This window comes from Lolium perenne, chromosome 1 (genome assembly GCF_019359855.2).
Source record: "Lolium perenne isolate Kyuss_39 chromosome 1, Kyuss_2.0, whole genome shotgun sequence".
NCBI classification, from domain to species: Eukaryota; Viridiplantae; Streptophyta; class Magnoliopsida; order Poales; family Poaceae; genus Lolium; species Lolium perenne.
This window is the reverse complement of record NC_067244.2, coordinates 175,022,294-175,041,652: the sequence shown is the minus strand read 5'-3', so window position 1 is coordinate 175,041,652 and position 19,359 is coordinate 175,022,294. Positions and strand designations below refer to the sequence as shown.

Sequence of the window (19,359 nt, the reverse complement as noted above, 5' to 3'; positions counted from 1 at the left end):
GAGCAACGTCCCGTTGGGGGAGAATTCTTGGCATGGTGACACGGCGGCTGCCGCCACCGGCTATGGCGGCATGAGCCTGCCGCCCGACAGCTCTGCAGGGCGCTGATTCCCACGCTTAACTTTGCTGATTCCCACGCTTAACTTCGCTGATTTTCAGGCCGACGCGACCTGTCGGTTGGTGGCATGCGCCGCGCGGGAGGTCTTTATATCGGCTGATTCTTGCGCTCTCTCTGCACACTCTCGCCGACAGCTCTCTTTCACTCTCTCTCGCGCTGCCTTCTTTCTCTCGTCTCTGCTATAGTGCCATTCACCAAGAACACAGAGGAAGAACATCAAGGTACGAGCAACACAACGCATGGATATGTTCGTTTTGTGGCGTGCATGGTGTTGTAAATTAGTTGGTTTTTTCAGCTCGTAATTAGCTATGCGATGTTCTACACTTCTACTGCAGAAATTTTAGAAAAATTTCCGGACGAGATATGTTGCACTTACAGTTTTAGTTTCGAGAAGGTGTAGTTGAAGATTTCGTAGATCAATGCTGGGTTTTTTTTCTCACATGCAGGAAGTTGCTAATGTTGTCATTAAGTCGTAATTAGTAATTTTCCGTTATGAGAGTGAATTTTGTACTTACACGCATTACTAATTTTTGTCTAAGTTCAGGAAGGATTAGAGTAAGATTTCTTCACAACAAGTATAAAGTATTTGTCACGCCAAAAAAAAGTATAAAGTATTTGTAGTGATGATTTTGTAGATCAATGTTGGTGTTCTTTTTTAGAAATATTTCCGGATGAGATATGTCGTGCTTATAGCTTTAATTTTGAGAAGATGTACAGTAGTGATGATTTTGTAGATCAATGTTGGTGTTCTTTTTTCTCACATGCACGAAGTTGCAAATGTTGTCATTATGTCGTAGTTAGTAATTTTGGTTACGAGAGTGGATTTTATACTTACGTGCATTAGTAATTCTGGTTAAAGTTTAGGAAGGATTAGAGTAGGATTTGTTCACAACAAGTATTTGTAAATATTGTACGTATGTGCAAGTTCTATGTTTATAAATTTGTTAGCAGAAATAATTTTGTGGCTAATGTTTATGTTATCGTGATAATAGGTGGACTATGTTGACACAGTAATGGTGATTCGTTGGTGCCGATGGGTATTATTTGGAAATATCGTGACACGTAAATTACTTTTGAAGGACATCCATCTTGAAGTTGAGGTATAGATGACGCCGTGTGATCTTTGTGAATATTTGTCACATGAATGTTATTTTTAAACAATAATTATGTACTGTCATGAATGATGTTACTATTGTTATTACATTTTTTTACAGTGATGCTACTATTTTTCCGAATTATTGTATAGTTTGTTAATGTTGTGTTCGTATAAAAAAATGCAGTTGAAGATGTTGTAGATCAGTGTTAGCTCTGTGCAGCAGTGCTATTTTTTTATCACATGCACGAAGTTGTTAATGTTATTATTAAAAGTTGTAGTTAGTAATTTTGGCTAAAGTTTAGGGATGTTTAGAGCAGGATTGTCTTCACATCAAGTATTTGTAGATATTGTAGGTACATGCAAGTTCTATGTTTATAAATTTGTTAGCAGGAAAAAAAATCAGTGGCTAATATTTATGTTCAGGTGATAATAGGTGGACTCTCTTGATGGTAATGGTGATACGTTGATGTTGATTGGTACTTTTTGGAAATATCGTGGCCCGTAAATTAATTTTGGAAGAACAAGTTAAGGTATAAATGTGTTGCGGTCAAAACCCACCGGCGGGCAGCGACGGGCAACACAGTAGAGCCGGGAACAACTTAGGGCTGCGGCTGGCCCTGGTCCCTCCGAGCGACGGCCCGCAAAGCCTCTGGTACACACGTCCGATGCTGATGCAAGGGCGTGCCACCTGACCTATACCTGGTCAGGAAGGTGATGGAGATGCCTCGCTTAGTTTCCTGCATGGCATACACGTAAACATTAAATACGAGCATCGATCGGCTCTCAGGTTATCCTGTGAATCGGCTCAAGGAGCCGATCCACCCATGATTCGTACGAGGTGCACGAATATATGGTGGTCCTGCTTGATCAAGATAAAGCTAAAACGATCTACGACGATTTAGGGTTTTCACCGCATAATCGGATCATCCTACTCACGATTGGGCCTCGCGGCCACGCACGGTGATCGTAAGCCGGTCCTAGACAAGGCCTAAAAACCAACACGAGGTTGATCCCCGGAACATCCTGTCTAGGACTAGCAAACGACACCCTACGTGCCGCTGGATCCTCCAACCCTTTGTAAGGCCTAACTATTGCAGATATTAAACTAATCCTTGAAGAACAAGGAGCAACCGTAACGGATCGGATCTACTAAATAATGATCAAGCGGGGTGCCGCCCCCACACCTAAGATAGGTGTGAGGGCGGCTAGATATGCAAGGGTTGCACTACGATAGCATATGATACGAAGAACAATGCTAACCCTAACATATCTAAGATAACTACGTTGCTCGCCATCAAAAAGGCTTCAGTACGAGCAACGCATGAACAACATAAAGCTTGTGCTGCCTAGATCGCAAGATGCGATCTAGGCAGCATGATGCTTACCGGTAGAAACCCTCGAGACGAAGGAGTTGGCGATGCGCCGAGATTGATTTGTTGGTTGAACGTTGGTTGTTGTTTATTCCATAAACCCTAGATACATATTTATAGTCCAGGGGACTTTCTAACGTGGGAATAATCCCCACCGTGCACGAGACAAACTCTACCTAAACGACACGTATCCTACTATATTACAGATACACGGGCCAACTAGCCCAAACTTTGCATAACAGGCCGATTCACGTAATTCTTCTAGGTATATTCTTTAAATCCATCTTGATCGCGGCCCACCTCTGACTCGGTCAAATCCTGGTGATAACATATGCCCCCCTGGTTTTGGTAATGATAATTTCAAAACCACTCTGTTTTTCCTTCGAAGGGTCATGTCGTGGCAGAGCAGACCGTCGCAGTATTCTTCATCATGATGACTTGCCTTCTCACCTTCTCTATATGATTTGACAATTCTGGCTCCATCCCCTCGGAAACTGCAACGGCATTAAATCTCTACTAGGCTCCTCTTTATTTAACCGTGCCGATTGATTAGCCCTCTTCATCCCCTTTTCTGTTCCAGCCATCGGCACCAAAAAACCCTCTTCTTCCATGGCCATGTCGTCTTCTTCCTCCTCTTCCGTTTCTCTCCAATCCTCTTCCTCAAGCGAGTCGGTTCCAGAGCACGACCAGATGGAGGCGTACAACCGTCGTGCTCCCAAGCATTGGGACAAGCGAGAGTGGGACTTCGACTTCGTGCCAGAGGGTGAGGACCTCGTCTGGTCAGATGGGGCCATGCCCCTAACCGACGGGGAAGATGACCTCCGGTACCTGGTTGACGGAGTACTGGAGGCGGAGAGCGACGACGACGACCCTCCCTTCCGGGGTAAATTCACCTCCGTCACCAAAGAAGAGGATGATGAAGACGAAGACGTCTCCTCCGACCTGAAGAAGGAACAGGAGGACGACACCTCCTCCGACGAACCACCACCAAAGCGCATCCGGGGCTGGGCTTGGTCAGACGAGGACGATGATGATGATGAGGAAGAAGCCTCTGCTGAAGGTCACAATAGCAACAACGAGGAACTCGTCGTCAGCAGCAATGACGGCGGCTACCCCAGCGATGGCGAAGACAGCAACAGCCCTTAGGGTAGGGATCTACTAGCATAGGGTTAGCAGTAGTAATCTATCCCCTTTTGTCGAACAATCGGCTTCTCTTTGTAAGAAATCTTATTATCAATGAAAAATTCCCTTTGATTTTGCCGATGTTCTTTATGCTGATTTAGCCGATTTTTCCTCATCTGACTTTGACGATTGTTAGCCTAACCGATGCTTGATGACCAGATGGGGCCACGCCTTGGTCTCTCACGATAATCTGCGAGACAGGCCAATTCAATCATCCTTCCAAGTTAGCTAGCTCGCCGATATAGTACTTGGGTGCGGCCACGCAAAGCGGACCGGCGATTTGAGCTTGAGCGGGCATCTTTAAGAGAACCCGGAACCGTTCTTGAATCAGCTCGATCTTTGAAACTGATAACTCTGTAACAAAAGCATCATTCTTCAGAACAGTTGCGATGTAGAGCCAGCTGATTTCGACAAAATCGGCTCCCAAAGCCAAGAACCTCTCGGGCGAGTTGCCCCCCAAGCCTCATCCGAAGCGAGCCAAATACGTCGCCATCGGTTTCCAAGTTATAATGCAGAACCAGCCGATTCCAAACAAATCGGCTCTCCAGAGCAAAGATATTTCAGGGCAAGCTGCCCCCCGAGCCTCTTGATCTCTGGAAGAACCGTTGTACTGAAAAGCTTTGGAAAGATCAGCAAATCTGTTCCTTGAACTAAGAAGCCTCAAATATAACAGCTTCCCAACTCCTCCTTTGCGCCTTGCTGATCAGATCGGCTCATCATCTCTGGCAGACTAATGTAACTTCCGGTGAGGATGTTTTTGAATCTCTGATGCCCTCCTAAACTCTGGGCGTAACAACCCCTGAAAGTGACATTGATCAAGCCGCCACCTTGGTCCATGCCAGGCAAAACGCCATAGCCGCTTGACTCGTCATCGGCTGTGCTCAGGTTCCTAGGATAGGTATGCTCCTTTTATTGGACTCACCCTTAACCTGATCTGTATGCTTGCATTGGTACTGCTGAACTTGGAAACTTTGCAGAAGGAGTTGGAAGTCTTGAGAAGGAATTTATCCAGCAGAGCCTCTCCTTGTAACTCAACAACTGCTCCATCGGGCTTCTGCTTATATCAACTGTACCTCCCTTCATTCTAAAGTCGATGTCCTTGCATCGGCTAGAGATTTTTTTTTTATGGGGCCGATTTTTCTATCGGCCCCTAATGTTTTACTGCACACATGTTTATCTGCACATGTTCATCTGATTATTAGATGCCCCCCGAGCCGAATCTGCCAGGTGACTGCAGATATCGGCTTTGTGGTTAGCCAAGGCACTGTATTTGCACGTCGGCTCCGCTAGGATTCGTGTTGACTCTCATCCGCCGTCGTGACCGCCGCCTTGTAGATTGATGTTGAACATAAACAGAACATGTGGTGAGGATAATTTTGGCCGATGGCTGGAATCGGCCTCCATATTGATCGAAACGCTTAATGAAGGTTTCGTAACGTTCCTTCGTAGATTTTTTGGAGCCGATCGCAAGGATCAGCTTCGCCACATTTGCTCATCGGTTTGCTCTTGCTACACGGTCAGGCCGGTGGATAAGACCAGCCCATCCTCATCCTTTGTCATGTCGATGCATTCGCTGTCGTCCACCTTGAGTGCATCGTTTAATCCTGGAGCGCTAACCTCCGAAGGAAGGATGAACACCATATTTGTGCCAGCCGATGTATCATCATCGGCTCTCCTTTGCTTGGGGCGCCACTCCATTTTCCGTGGACGACCCTCTTCATCCAGGGTCCGCTGAACTTTCGCAGCCAGATCAGGTCACGCCTTCCTTAGCGTATGCAGGTATAACCTTTCGGCTTCCTCCAAGCCGCGCAATCGCTGAACCCTGCGCTTTTGGGAACGGCTGAGTCCGTCAGGGCACCACCTTGGACGGTGGTACCTGTCTTCTTCTTCTTCTCCCTCGTCTTCTGAATCCTCGAGATCTTCCAACCGAGGGGACTCAGCGCGTTTGCTTTGTGGTGGGAGAGGCCCTAGACGCTTGAACACGGACACGTTGGCTGCCTCCTTCTTCTTCTGGTTGCATTCTGGGCAATTGCCGATTGTGGGCAATCGGCTCATTCCTGAATCCCAGCAGTGTCTGAAGAAGGGGCAGTCCCAGTGCCTATCGTTGTCGTCTTGCTCCCTTGATTTTCCTTTGGCACGGCGCTCGTGCTCCTCCTCATCGCGATCATGCCGACGATGTCTTCTGGCTTCCCTAGCCAGACGATCTCTTTCGTCTTCATCACTGGATCGTCGGCGTTGGTCATACTAACTCACATACTTGTTGAGGAGGTGATCAGAGAGGGGTCGCTGATATCTTATGTTCTTCACTTCTCCCTCTGTGACGTAGCGCTTGCCATCATGACGGAGCCGATCGCGTGGAGCGGCCTCCTCTGTGTCCTTGCTATGAGAGCAGCTGCCCTCGTCTCCATCCTTGCCAGCGTGGTGTCCAAGTCCTACCATGTTGATGCTGAACGAGGATCCTGGCTGGCAAACTTCAGGGTAAGTGCATTCCACCATGTTAACGGCGGGAAAGGGTTGGGTGTCGACCTTCATGGCGTACTGGTTGAAAATCAGACGTCCTTGCTCTATCGCCATTTGGATCTGCTGACGCCACACCCTACAGTCGTTGGTGGCATGGGAGAGCGAGTTATGCCATTTGCAGTATGGCTTCCCATTCAGCTCCTGTACCGTGGGGAATTTGAGACCTTCGGGTATCTTCAACTGTTTCTCCTTGAGCAGGAGGTCGAAAATTTGCTCAGTTTTGGTCACATCAAAATCAAAACCCCTGGGCGGACCTGGTGGCTTAACCCATTTGCGGGACACGGGGTTGCCCCCGAGTCCATTCAGCCACCGCTACCTCTTGATCTCCCGCAGAAACTTCGTCTTCCTCTGCCTCGACCAGGACTACCGCACGCTTGAATTTGTCCTGGTACAAGTCCGGGTGGCGCTGTTCATATGCCGACAGTTTACGAACCGTGTGCGCCGGTGAGGGTAGTACGCAGGAGGCCATGTCCTTGAGCGGCGGCTGCGAGGCCCGCTACTGCCAACTCGATCGCTTCCTTTTCGTCACACGAACCGAATAACATCGGTTCCTAAGATTCCTGAAGCGCTGGATGTATTACGTCACGGTTTCTCCACGCTTCGACGTATTTGTGCTAGATCGGCAAGGCCGGACTCGGAAGCCTCTCGAATGGTAGTGCTGCGTATGGGCTGTTCTTCCAAGCGCTTCCAAGTCCGGATCGAGTTCGGTGGCAACGAGGTGTACCACCCGAAAGCCGATCCCGTGAGGGACTGTGAGAAGAACCTCACGCGTAGTGGATCCGACATCGAGGCCGTTCCTAGCTGTGCCAAATATCGGCTCACATGCTCGATGGAGCTGGAACCATCGATCCTTTGAATTTGGAGAAATCAGGGAGCCGATATTTAGGTGGCAGCGGGATCAACTCGTACTCGTCGGGGTACGGCTTGGAATAGCCGATTGCCCTCCTTTTCGGCACCATGCCGAACTGGTCTCTCGGTATGGTGCGATCTGATCCATTGTCTTTGGCTGCGGGAGTTGAACTACGAAGATTCGCCGGGGTGGCGTACTTAGCCAGCCATGCTTGCTTTTCCAGCTCTGAGCCAACTGCAGGAGCTGAGCTCGAGGTTCATCGGGTGGCATATTTAGTTAGCCACGTCGCTTCTCAAGATCTGTTGCTGACGTTCCTCCACCGGCTTTTCCCGAAGTCCCTGATGTCGCGGCCTGGTTTGTGAGCGCCCGATTCCGCGATCGGCACATACGTGCACATGTACCCGTGAGGGATCTCCTTAGGGCGCCTCATGCAAGAACCGCGCGGTCACTAGGGTCACCACCGATCTTGTAGACGACGAATGCCGGTGAATTCGGCACTTACAGTGCCGCCAACGCAAATGGCAGCGGTGGGCGGGACTGGAGTGGCATCTCTCCTTGGTGTGTCCCGAGAGCTGGTCCTGACGGAGATCGGGTGTCTCATGATCTCTGGATCACCCGAAGAGCGACACGCTCCAACGTGTTTACCGGGTTCTCGAGTGGCGGTGTAGCGAGTGAGCCACCAAGTAGTTGATCTCCTGCCGCAGGGACACTGGTACGTTCTTCGACGGGGCGAGAGGTCTATCCCATCGAGTGCACCATCAGGCGAGAACCCCTTCCACCTGATGCCATGTGAACGGGTTCTGTGAAAAGAGCCGATGAGGTCGGCCTCGAGGATTGCTTTGACCTCGTCATACTTCTTCTTGAGCTCGTCGGTCAGATCCTCGTACGTGACTGGAGTGCCGTCCGCCATCTGAGAGGTAGATGGCGATGTGGTTGATGACGAAGCTTGTCCCACCGGGCGTGCCAGAATGTGTTGCGGTCAAAACCCACCGGTGGGCAGCGACGGGCAACACAGTAGAGCCGGGAACAACTTAGGGCTGCGGCTGGCCCTGGTCCCTCCGAGCGACGGCCCGCAAAGCCTCTGGTACACACGTCCGATGCTGATGCAAGGGCGTGCCACCTGACCTATACCTGGTCAGGAAGGTGATGGAGATGCCTCGCTTAGTTTCCTGCATGGCATACACGTAAACATTAAATACGAGCCTCGATCGGCTCTCAGGTTATCCTGTGAATCGGCTCAAGGAGCCGATCCACTCATGATTCGTACGAGGTGCACGAATATATGGTGGTCCTGCTTGATCAAGATAAAGCTAAAACGATCTACGACGATTTAGGGTTTTCACCGCATAATCGGATCATCCTACTCACGATTGGGCCTCGCGGCCACGCACGGTGATCGTAAGCCGGTCCTAGACAAGGCCTAAAAACCAACACGAGGTTGATCCCCGGAACATCCTGTCTAGGACTAGCAAACGACACCCTACGTGCCGCTGGATCCTCCAACCCTTTGTAAGGTCTAACTATTGCAGATATTAAACTAATCCTTGAAGAACAAGGAGCAACCGTAACGGATCGGATCTACTAAATAATGATCAAGCGGGGTGCCGCCCCCACACCTAAGATAGGTGTGAGGGCGGCTAGATATGCAAGGGTTGCACTACGATAGCATATGATACGAAGAACAATGCTAACCCTAACATATCTAAGATAACTACGTTGCTCGCCATCAAAAAGGCTTCAGTACGAGCAACGCATGAACAACATAAAGCTTGTGCTGCCTAGATCGCAAGATGCGATCTAGGCAGCATGATGCTTACCGGTAGAAACCCTCGAGACGAAGGAGTTGGCGATGCGCCGAGATTGATTTGTTGGTTGAACGTTGGTTGTTGTTTATTACATAAACCCTAGATACATATTTATAGTCCAGGGGACTTTCTAACGTGGGAATAATCCCCACCGTGCACGAGACAAACTCTACCTAAACGACACGTATCCTACTATATTACAGATACACGGGCCAACTAGCCCAAACTTTGCATAACAGGCCGATTCACGTAATTCTTCTAGGTATATTCTTTAAATCCATCTTGATCGCGGCCCACCTCTGACTCGGTCAAATCCTGGTGATAACAAAATGACATCTTGTAATCTTTGCGAATATTTATCATATGAATGCTATTTTTTAAACAATAATCATGTACTATTATGAATGATGTTACTATTGTTGTTAGATTTTTTTAGAGTGATGCTACTAATTTTTCTGAGTTGTTGTATAAATTTGTAATATTGGATTTTTATAAAAAAAATGTAGTTAAAGATGTTGTAGATCAATGTCAGCTTTGTGCGGTTGTGGTATTTTCACGAAGTTGTTAATGATGTTATTAAGTTGTAATTAGTAATTTTGATTAAAATTCAGGAAGGTTTAAAGCAAGATTTTCTTCATAGCAAGTATTTGTAGATAGTGTACCTACGTGAAAGTTCTTTGGTTATAAATTTGTTAGCCGAAAACAATTCCCGTGGCTAATATTTATGTTCACATGATAGTAGGTTGACTCTCTTGACGGTAAGTTGATGCTAGGGTATTATTTGGAGATATCACGACGCATAAATTATTTTTGGAAGGGCACCCATCATCAAGTTGAGGTATAAATGATGTTGTTAGAATTTGTTGAGTGATGCTACTAATTTTCTAAGTTATTGTATAGTTTGTTAATATCATATTCATATAAAAATAGTATTATTATGTTATTATTATTTTTAAAGTATTAATCAACTTTTCTATAAAAAATAGTAAAAGAATAATTTAAAAATAAATATAATTAAACTACTTGTCACTAATATTTTTACTGAAAATCTGGCTGTCCAGTAGGTATGATGAGAAATTTGTTAGTGTTTTATGGGAACGTTGTACGTGACGATGTCTCCAGCGTCGATATGTCCAAATGTGACTCGATGAAAAATTATAGTGAAAGTCATGGTCAATGTAGGTTTTTTGGAAGCCGAAGATGCATCCGAGCGAAGTTTGGTCCTGGGATGCGAGGAAAGAAGATGACTGTTAAGGTCCTTATCTGTGTAGGATGGAATGATGGGACAATTCCTCGTTGGGGTCTATAGGAGGTTATTAAAGGTGATAAGTGGTAGACAAAGAGCATGACGTTTCCAAGCACACCTAGTGTTTCTTTGTATGGAGAGCTGATGGTGTATGTGCAGTTTATATTCCGGCAGTGGTGATGTTAGATGCGGTAGCGGCACTGCTTAGGTCGAGTTAGCCATCACTGAAGTCCCTAACGATGACCCATTAGAGCCGATGGGCGGCCACCATGTGTCCGACCTAGGATATTGTTCTGCGGTTGTTGACATCAATGAACATGTGGAGGGAATGCCGTAGGCGCTAGATTATGACGATGATGGTCACTCTTCTTTGTCATCATCCTCAGACGAATAAGGTGTTGGCCCCTCTCAGAGGGAGGTTGCGGCACCGATGGACCCTGAGTTCTATGACCGTCACCAATGATTTTTTCTTTGTTTCGAGCCTAGCAGAGACAAGTCTGTAGGTTGGGCAGAGTTTCATAGACAAATACTCCGCTGACCAGGAAATAAAGAGGCATGAATTAGCCATTTTCTCCATCATAGAATGAAATAGTCAGACTGAACTCAATTGAAGTCATATGCATCCGTTTGAATAAGGTTGCAAGGGAGAGTGGTCGCTCGCAAGAACCCTAGGGTATGCCACCGCTAAACATGTGTCACATGGCATGTCAGCGGTGGTGGAAAACATCAACATTGGTGTTAAGGTTCTGCGAAAAATCTACCTAAGATCTAATTGGCTTCAAAGTCGGCTACAACAAGGCTAGAAGTGACAATAAGAAAATTTTCCAGAGATTGTATGGCATCTATGAGCAGTCTTATGCTTGTGCCCCCAGAATGCTTCATAATATAGCGGTAGGTAACAAGGCACTCGGGTGCTCATGAAAGCTTCCGCACCTAAGTGAGGAAAACAAAATTATCTTTTACCATTTATTACGGGGATTTGCACCAACTATAGAGGCATTCCAGTATTATCATCCAAAACTATCAATTGATGGTATCTTTCTCACTTGAATGTACAAGGGCACACTGCTAGTGGCGATCCCAGCATACGGAAATAATCAATTACTTATATTGCCCATGCAGTGGTCGAGGGTGATAACAAAGATGGTTGGTTCTGGTTTTTTAGCTGCTTAAACCTTGGAGTCGTGAAAATCGTCCCAGTGTTTGCTTCATCTCTAGTCGCAATATAGTATTATTGAGCGCACTCGACAGAATCAAGCAATCAACGAACCCTGACTGGGGTTGGCTGATCTAGAGACAAGGTGGTGAATGAGGCATTTGGCCAAAAAAAATTACAAAAAAGTCAAGAATAAAGATTTGTTCAAGCTATTCAATAGGATGTACATGTAGAACATTGATGCGAAGATCAATGCAATTTTGGCAGGAATCAATGGATAAATCGAGTGATGTTGGCTTGCCAACGAAAGAAGACAGGAGGAATCGTAGGATGGCTATAAATTTTCCTAGTGGATAATAGAGAACTTCCCTCATTTATATAAGTGGGCACCATCACATAACGCCAGGCACGCTATGACATAATGACCAGCAACATAGATATGTACAATGTCATGCTTAAAGGTCTGTAAGCCCTCTCTCACACATCCTTGATTAATGAAACTTAGAACCGGAGTCTGGCATACTTTGTAGATATAGTACAGGTGGCCAATGCACAATTTACAATGAACAAGTCATAGTCTGAAAAGATGTATCGACATCAGGACGAGAAAGCAACGAAATTCCAAAGTCATGGTTGTAAAACGAGCTAATTTTTTGAAATCCCACCACAGAGGAGCAAGTAAGCGGGTTGTCACCTTCGGTCCCGCTACGTATGAGTGCACTTGTTACAAGCGAGAGCTTCTGCGATATCCGTGTAGTCATTACCTCAAGGCGGCTGCGGATCATAGCATCAGCGTTGAGAACTATACATCTTCTTACTTCAACACGTACAATACATTCAACACCTAGAGCGGTGAGTTGTCGACATGGGAAAATGATCAACTCTATATGTACCTCTGGCCGGAAAAATAACCCAATGGGTTTTCGGCCCGACGTTTATGAGAACCGCAAAGGGAAAATATTCATCTTGGTATCATAGAAACGACATAGATCATAGCCAGTCAGGAGAACCAAGCTAGTGTCGAATCTGCACGTGCCCATTCACTCGTGAAGAGAATGTCGGCATTGTAGCAAAAAACCCTACATGATGTACTTTTTACTCGAGATGTACCCTAATAAATTTTTACTCGTGATGATTATGTTTATCTGTACCGTGGGGTGTACAATAATATGTTTGTATTCGTGATGATTAGTTTTATGTTTTCACTGTATGTGTCGTAATACATTTGTACTAGTGATATATTATAATAAATTGTTCTCGTGATGCCATGTTTTATTTGTGTTGTAATAAAATGTCTAGTTGTACAAATATTGTAGTGAACTTACTGTAGTAATCTATGATTATGTGTGTACGGGTTACAGTGTCGCTTGTGCCAGACCTTTTACAGGGTTGTGGGATGTCGGACACCGTTGCCACCTCTCGTTAGACCCTCTCACATCCACTTGAACCCCACTCCAACCTTCAGGCTTCGAACCATCAAGAACTGAAGGTTTGTTTACGATATTTTTGAGGAGCACACTAGGGTTTATGGACCTCTTGCTTATTCCAAGATTACATCTAGCAAGGACAACTTAATCTTAGACCTCTCTCTTCTAACAACCCTTGTTGATCGTTGGAGACGTGAAACACACACATTTCATTTATGTTGTTGGGAGTTGGCGCCTACCCTTAAAGATGTATCATTGATCAATGTTGTTCCAATCAATGGTAAGCCATTGGTCCCCGTAATATATTCCAGCATTTGGCAACACAAAGTGTCAGACTGAATAGGCATGAAAATGATTGAATCCACCCGCACTAGAGGGTATCATATGGGTGTCCCTCTAAACTGGCTAATACTCAATATTTGTGACTTACCAGCCGATACAGATCATTAGACGGTGAATATGCATATATTTGTGTATCTGTTCTATCTCTTCGGTATAATGTTCCCTTAGTCACACGGTGACGTTGTTCTCCTCAGTCTCACTAAGATTATCGAGCAGATAGTGGATGCCCATTTACCTTCTAAACCCATATACAGCTTCAGTTCTGCTATGATCGCTCATACCTACAAAGGGTTGTGTGACGCTACAAAAAAAAGAATAAAATACTACTAAGGACAATATACTTGGTGTGTGTGCTACAAGTCTCTCCAGTTATCATCGTGGGAGTACATCCTAGTTGGATGGCCCCAAGTAGTCAACACAAGTAACCATACAATAATAGACATGAAGAACAGGGCCCTGTAACTATGGGAAGTTGGTGAATACACGTTAGCAAATGTTGTTCTACAAATATGCTACACGGTTGCTACCCCAAACACCACGAGGAGTTTGAGCTTCTATATGTGGTGTTCGGGGTAGCAACCGTGTACCAAATTTGTGGAAACACGGTTGCTAACATGTATCCACCGTCTTCCCATAGTTAGAGGGTCATGTTCTTCCTATTTGTTATTGTATGGGTGAATTGTGTTGACTATTTGGGGATATCCAAGTGGGAGGTACTCCCACGACCATAACTGGAGAAACTCATAGCACACAACAAGCATATGTCCCTTGGTAGTATTTTTCTTTTCTTGGTGCCATCACACAAACCCTGCAAATATCAACAATCATAGCATAACCGAAGTTGTATATGGGGTTGGGAGGTAGAGGGGCATCTACTATCTTCTCGACAATCTTAATTAGACTGGGGAGAACAATGTCACCGTGTGATGAAGTGAACATTATACTGAAGATATAGAACATATACACAAAGAGATGCTTCTTCACCGTCTCCTGGTCTGCATCGACTGGTGACTCACAAAAGTTGAGTATTAGCCAGTTCAGAGGGACACCCCTAGGACACTCTCCAATGCGGTTGGATTTAGGTATTTCCATGCCTAGCCGGCCTAACACTTCGTGCAACCAAATATTGGAACATGCTGCAGGGACTAATGGCTTACCACTGATTGGCAGATCAGTGATCAATGACACATCTTTAAGGGTAGGGGCCAACTCCCCACAACGTATGTGAAAGGTGTGTGTCTCAGGTCTCCAACGGTCAACAAGGGCTGTCAGAAGAGAGGCTTCTAACATTAACTTATCCTTGTTAGATGTATTCTTAGAATAAGCAAGAAGTCTGTAAGTCGTAAGGTGATCCTCAAAATCGTAAACGAACAATCGGTTCTTCATGGTTCGAAGCATGAAGGTCGGAGTAGGGTTCAAGTGGGCATGAGGGTCTAACCAGAGGTGGCAACGGTGCCCGACATCCCACGACCTTGTAAAAGGTCTGGCACAAGCGCCATCATAACATGTACACACATAATCATAGCTTACTATACTTAGTTCACTGCAGTATTTGTACAACTTAACATTTTCTTATGAAACAAATAAAACATGGCATTACAAGAACAATTTACTACAATACAACACTGGTATAAATTTATTATAGTACATATTGTGAACATATAAACCTAATCACCATGAGTAAACATTTATTATAGTACATCCCAAGTATAGATAAACCAAAGCATCACGAGCAAAAAAAAATTAGAGTACATTCCGAGTAAAAATAACATCATGCATGGTTGTTTTTGTTGTGCTACCGGCATTCCCTTCGGGGGTGACCGGAGCACCTGCAAGCCTAACACCAGTATAGTTCTTCCGACTGGCTATGGTCCATGTCGTTTCTATTATGCCTAGACATGTACCTTCGCGGTTCCCATCAACGTCAGGTCCAGAACCCATTGGGTTATTTTTTCCATCCAGAGGTACCTATAGAGTGTGTCAATGTCCATGCCTAGAACTACCACTCTGGGTGATAAATAGATTGTACGTGTTGAAATAACAAGATATGTAGTTCTTAGCGTTGATGTTATGATCTGCAATCGCTACGAGGACATGACTACACGGGTAGCACAACACCTTTGGCTTATTGCAAGTGCACTCTTATGTGGTGGGGCCGAGGGTGACAACCCGCTTTATTGCTCATGTGTGGTGGGCTTTCACAAACTTAAGGCTCATACATTGACTTGCCACTTATTTCTAAGTTCTTCATCTAGACTACAACCATAACTTTGGATTTTTTTGCTTTCTCTTCAAAGTGTGATTGCACCTTTTGATACAATGGTTTGTTCATTGAACTTATGCATTGAAGACCTGGACTGTCTGCAAAGGATGTCAGAGTCCGGTTCCAAGTTTCATTATTTAGGGATGCGATAGGAAGAGCTCGCACACCTTTAAGCACGCCATTGTATACAACTAACATGTTGCGGGTCATTATGTCGTAGCAAGCGTAGTGTCATCAGCTTGTGCCCACTTGTATAATGAGGGAAATAATCGGTTATCAATTGGGATAGACTTTTCCGTCGTAAGATCCTCCAGTCTTCTCTCGCCGGTAAGGTAGCACGCTCGATTTACCCATGGTTTCACATCCAAAATTGCATTCATCATCACACCAGTGTTCTGCATGCACATCCTCTTGAATAGATTGAATCAATCCTTGTTCTTAAAATTTTATGTAAAAAGTTGTAGCCAAAGGACTCATGCACCACCCTGTCTCTATATCGGGCCACCCCAGTTAGGATCCGTCGACTACTTGATTATGTCTAGAGTGCTCAATAGCACTGTGTTGCGATCAGAATTGATGCAAGCGTATGAAATATTTTTCACGACTCCAAGCTTCAAGCAGCTCAAGAACCACAACGAGCTACCTTTGTTCTCGCCCTGATCAACCACTGCATAGGTAACATGAAGAAGCTGATTATTTGCGTCTATTGCGATCGCCACCAGGAGTGTGCCCTTATACTTTCGAGTGAGAAAGGTACCATCAATTGATAATGTTGGACGATAGTACTGGAATGCATGTACGGTCAGGGCAAGTGCCTATAATAAACGATAAAGGATAATTTTTATTTTCCTCGCTTGGGTGTGGACGCTTTTATGAAAATTTGAGTCCCCTTCTTAGCTACCGCTATACGATGAAGCATTATGGGGCATAGTGATAAGCCTGCTCATAGGTGTCATACAATCTCTGGAAAAAATCATCCTTGGCATGCCTAGCCTTGTTGTAGCTACCTTTGAAGCCAATCCGATCTTCCCCAGATTTTCTCGGAGCCTTAACACCAATGTTGATATTTTCTTCCACCGCCGATGACATGACACATATTTAGCGGTGACATTGCATTCATTTGTAGGAGCCCCGGTTTGCTCGCAGCTATGTTCTATTTTTGAGATATGCCAGGCTGACATGCCTCATGGCTCTTGTGAATAACCACTCTCTCCTTGCAACCCTAATTTAAATCGATGCATACGACTTTCAACTTAATTCGATCAAACGGTTTCACTCTATGCCCGCGAGAAATAGCCAATGCATGCCTCTTTATTGCCTAGTCCTTGTCCGGGAAACTCTACCCGACCTACATACTTGCCTAAAAAACAGCGTGAAATTCGTTGGTGATGGTCATAGTTTGTGCGAACTCAGGGTCCATCGTTGTCGCAACCGGCAATCCATCCACTTGTCCGTTAATGTCAACGGCCGTAGACTGATATCCTTGGTCGGACACACGGTGGCCACCCCTCAGCTCTAATGTGTCGGTGTTGAGACTTCGATAATAGCTAGTTTGACGTTAGCAGCGCCGCTACTGCATCTGGTATCATTGCTAGCAGAAATAAACTGCACATCCAACATTGGCTCTCCATATACAACAACAACTAGGTGTGTTTGCAAACATCATGTACGTCATCCACAAGGTATCGCCTTTGACCAACCGTGGATCCCAATGGAAAACTGTCTCATCATTTCGCTCCACCTGGCCCAAGCTTCTCAGCAACGGGACTCGCCCAGCTCATCAGTTTGAATCACAGCCTAAGCGTTCATGGTGGACGCGTGGTGGTTTTGGTTCGCTGGTTCCCACTTCAACAAAACGGGAGACTTCGCGGCGCCCGTCGTGTTGGACTGGGCTATCGACGCTGCCGGGAGCTCCTGCCTCCTGCGCCACCGCAAGCAGAGCGTCTGTCTCGACTCGAGCAACGGTTCGGGGTACACCTGGTCACCTGCAACTACACCATCGGCAGCAAAGGTACTAGCACTCTCCTAAAAAAAAATTGTTTCATCGATCATCTCAGTTATTATTGACTTATGGCTCATCAATCGCTTACTCTCTGTCGATTTGTAGATATCGTGCTCAAACGGAAGATGTATGTGGAGGAATGCGCGCACAATGATCTGTGTGTATCAAGTATCAACACGCCAGCCAGGCAGCTACCTCTGCACATGTCCCAGGGGATCGAGTGGAAACGCTACTGTGCTGGATGGTTGTCACAAAAAAGACAAATTCACAGTGCCGTTGAAGGCCGTCACAGGTATGTACAAGAAAATGATAGTGGTAGTAATACAATCATACTAGTTTCTAAGATGCAATTCATTTGTGTGTGGATGTGTGTTCAGTTGTAAGCAGAAGCGTGTTGCTGGTGATCCTGGTGTGCTTCTCCGTGCACCTGAGTGTACAGAAGAGGGGGACGCTCCGAGCAAAGCAGAGGTTCTTCGAGCAGAACGGCGGCCTCCTCCTTCGGCGGAAGCTGGGTTCCCTGGCTAGTTCCGGCGTGGCCAGAGGAGGAAGGCCACCGGCAACTTCGACGAGGCGTAGGTCCTTGGCCGAGGAGGCAACGGCGTTGTCTACAGGGGCGTCATCGCCGACAGTTCCACCGTTGCCATAATGCCATCAAGAAGTACAGCTCAAGGAGTTCTCTCTGATACTCTCGCAGTCGCAGATCAACCACAGGAACGCCGTGAAGGGATGCTGCCTCGAGGTCGAGGTGCCCATGCTGGTCTACGAGTACGTCCCCAATGGCCAACGGCAGCCTCCACCGCTAGTACATCCACGGCTGCGACGGCATGGGCGCCTTAGTACATCCACGGCTGCGACGGCAAGGGCAAGGCGCCCATGCCGCCGGGTGAGCGCCTTCGCATCGCCCCGGAGTCGGCGCACACGCGCTGGCGTACATGCACTCATCCGCCTCACCGCCGATCCTGCAAGGCGACGTCAAGTCGACAAACATCCTGCTCGACGTACGGCGAGCTCACACGGACAAGGTGTCCGACTTCGGCGCGTCAAGGCTCGCGTCTGTCGACGAGGCCCAGGTGGCGACGCTTGACCAGGGAATGTGTACAGCTGACCTGCAAGAGCGACGTGTACAGCTTCGCGGTGGTGCTGCTGGAGCTCCTCACCAGGAGGATGGCGTTCTGGGTTCTGCCCGGACGGACAGTGTACAGGATGACACCAAGCCTCGCGTTCTGCTTCGGCACGGCTGTGCAGGGTGGACGGCACCGGGAGATCATGGACGGACATGTCAGGGAGGAACTCGGGGTCGAGGTGCTAGACGACACCGCGGAGCTGGTTATACGGTGCCTGAGCTTGACCGACGAGGAGAGGCCGGCCATGACGGAGGTTGCCGACAAGATCGAGAGATTGAGAAGCTATGTATGCAGAAATCCAACGGAGTAGTTTGCCTCCTATGGTCGTAAGGTGCAAGTAGTATTCACATATCACTCCGTTCTGTAATACTAATACGGAGTACATTAGTCTGGGCGTGCGCCGTTGCCTGAGAGAGCAAAAGAAACAATTAGATCCATCGACTGGCCGTGCAGTTGGGACTTGGGACTAGCTCTGTTGACTGTTGCCCTATATATTGGCAAAAAGCTTTGGTAACTAGTACACTGTAGTATGAGCTTGGGTAAAAAGGAGTAGTTCATAACAGAATATACATCACTATAATATTTATCTTTACTGTTGTGAAGATCTGAGTTTATGAATGTCCGATCACTCTCTATGTTAACTACGGACTAAAGTTGCCATTAACTATTGCAATTATCGTAGTAGTACAATTTTGTAGATCTGTGTATCGTAGTCTTTTGGTTAGTTCATTAGAGCATCTCCAGTCGCGTCCCCCAAACCGTCCCCCAAAGGGATTTGGGACGCGCCGGACAAAAAATGCGTTTCAGCCGCGTCCCCCAAAGCCCATCTTTATCCGGCGCGGCCCGATACGGTGTCCGGC

The 19,359-nt window shown here is 46.5% G+C and overlaps 1 long non-coding RNA gene and 1 pseudogene across 4 annotated transcripts; both read left to right on the top strand.

The window, feature by feature from the left end:
• Positions 1-22: 22 nt before the first annotated feature.
• Positions 23-13,590, top strand: LOC127313429 (uncharacterized). Of its 4 annotated transcripts, none has more exons than XR_007858983.2 (5): positions 23-337; positions 1,109-1,216; positions 1,646-1,742; positions 9,682-9,777; positions 10,122-13,590. It is a non-coding gene; the product is annotated as an uncharacterized lncRNA (long non-coding RNA). The 4 variants fall into 4 exon arrangements; XR_007858984.2 differs by having other exon boundaries at positions 9,679-9,777; XR_011744889.1 differs by having other exon boundaries at positions 1,636-1,742.
• Positions 13,591-13,689: 99 nt separating this feature from the next.
• LOC127313407 (wall-associated receptor kinase 2-like) lies at positions 13,690-19,019 on the top strand (annotated as a pseudogene).
• The last annotated feature ends 340 nt before the right edge of the window (positions 19,020-19,359 follow it).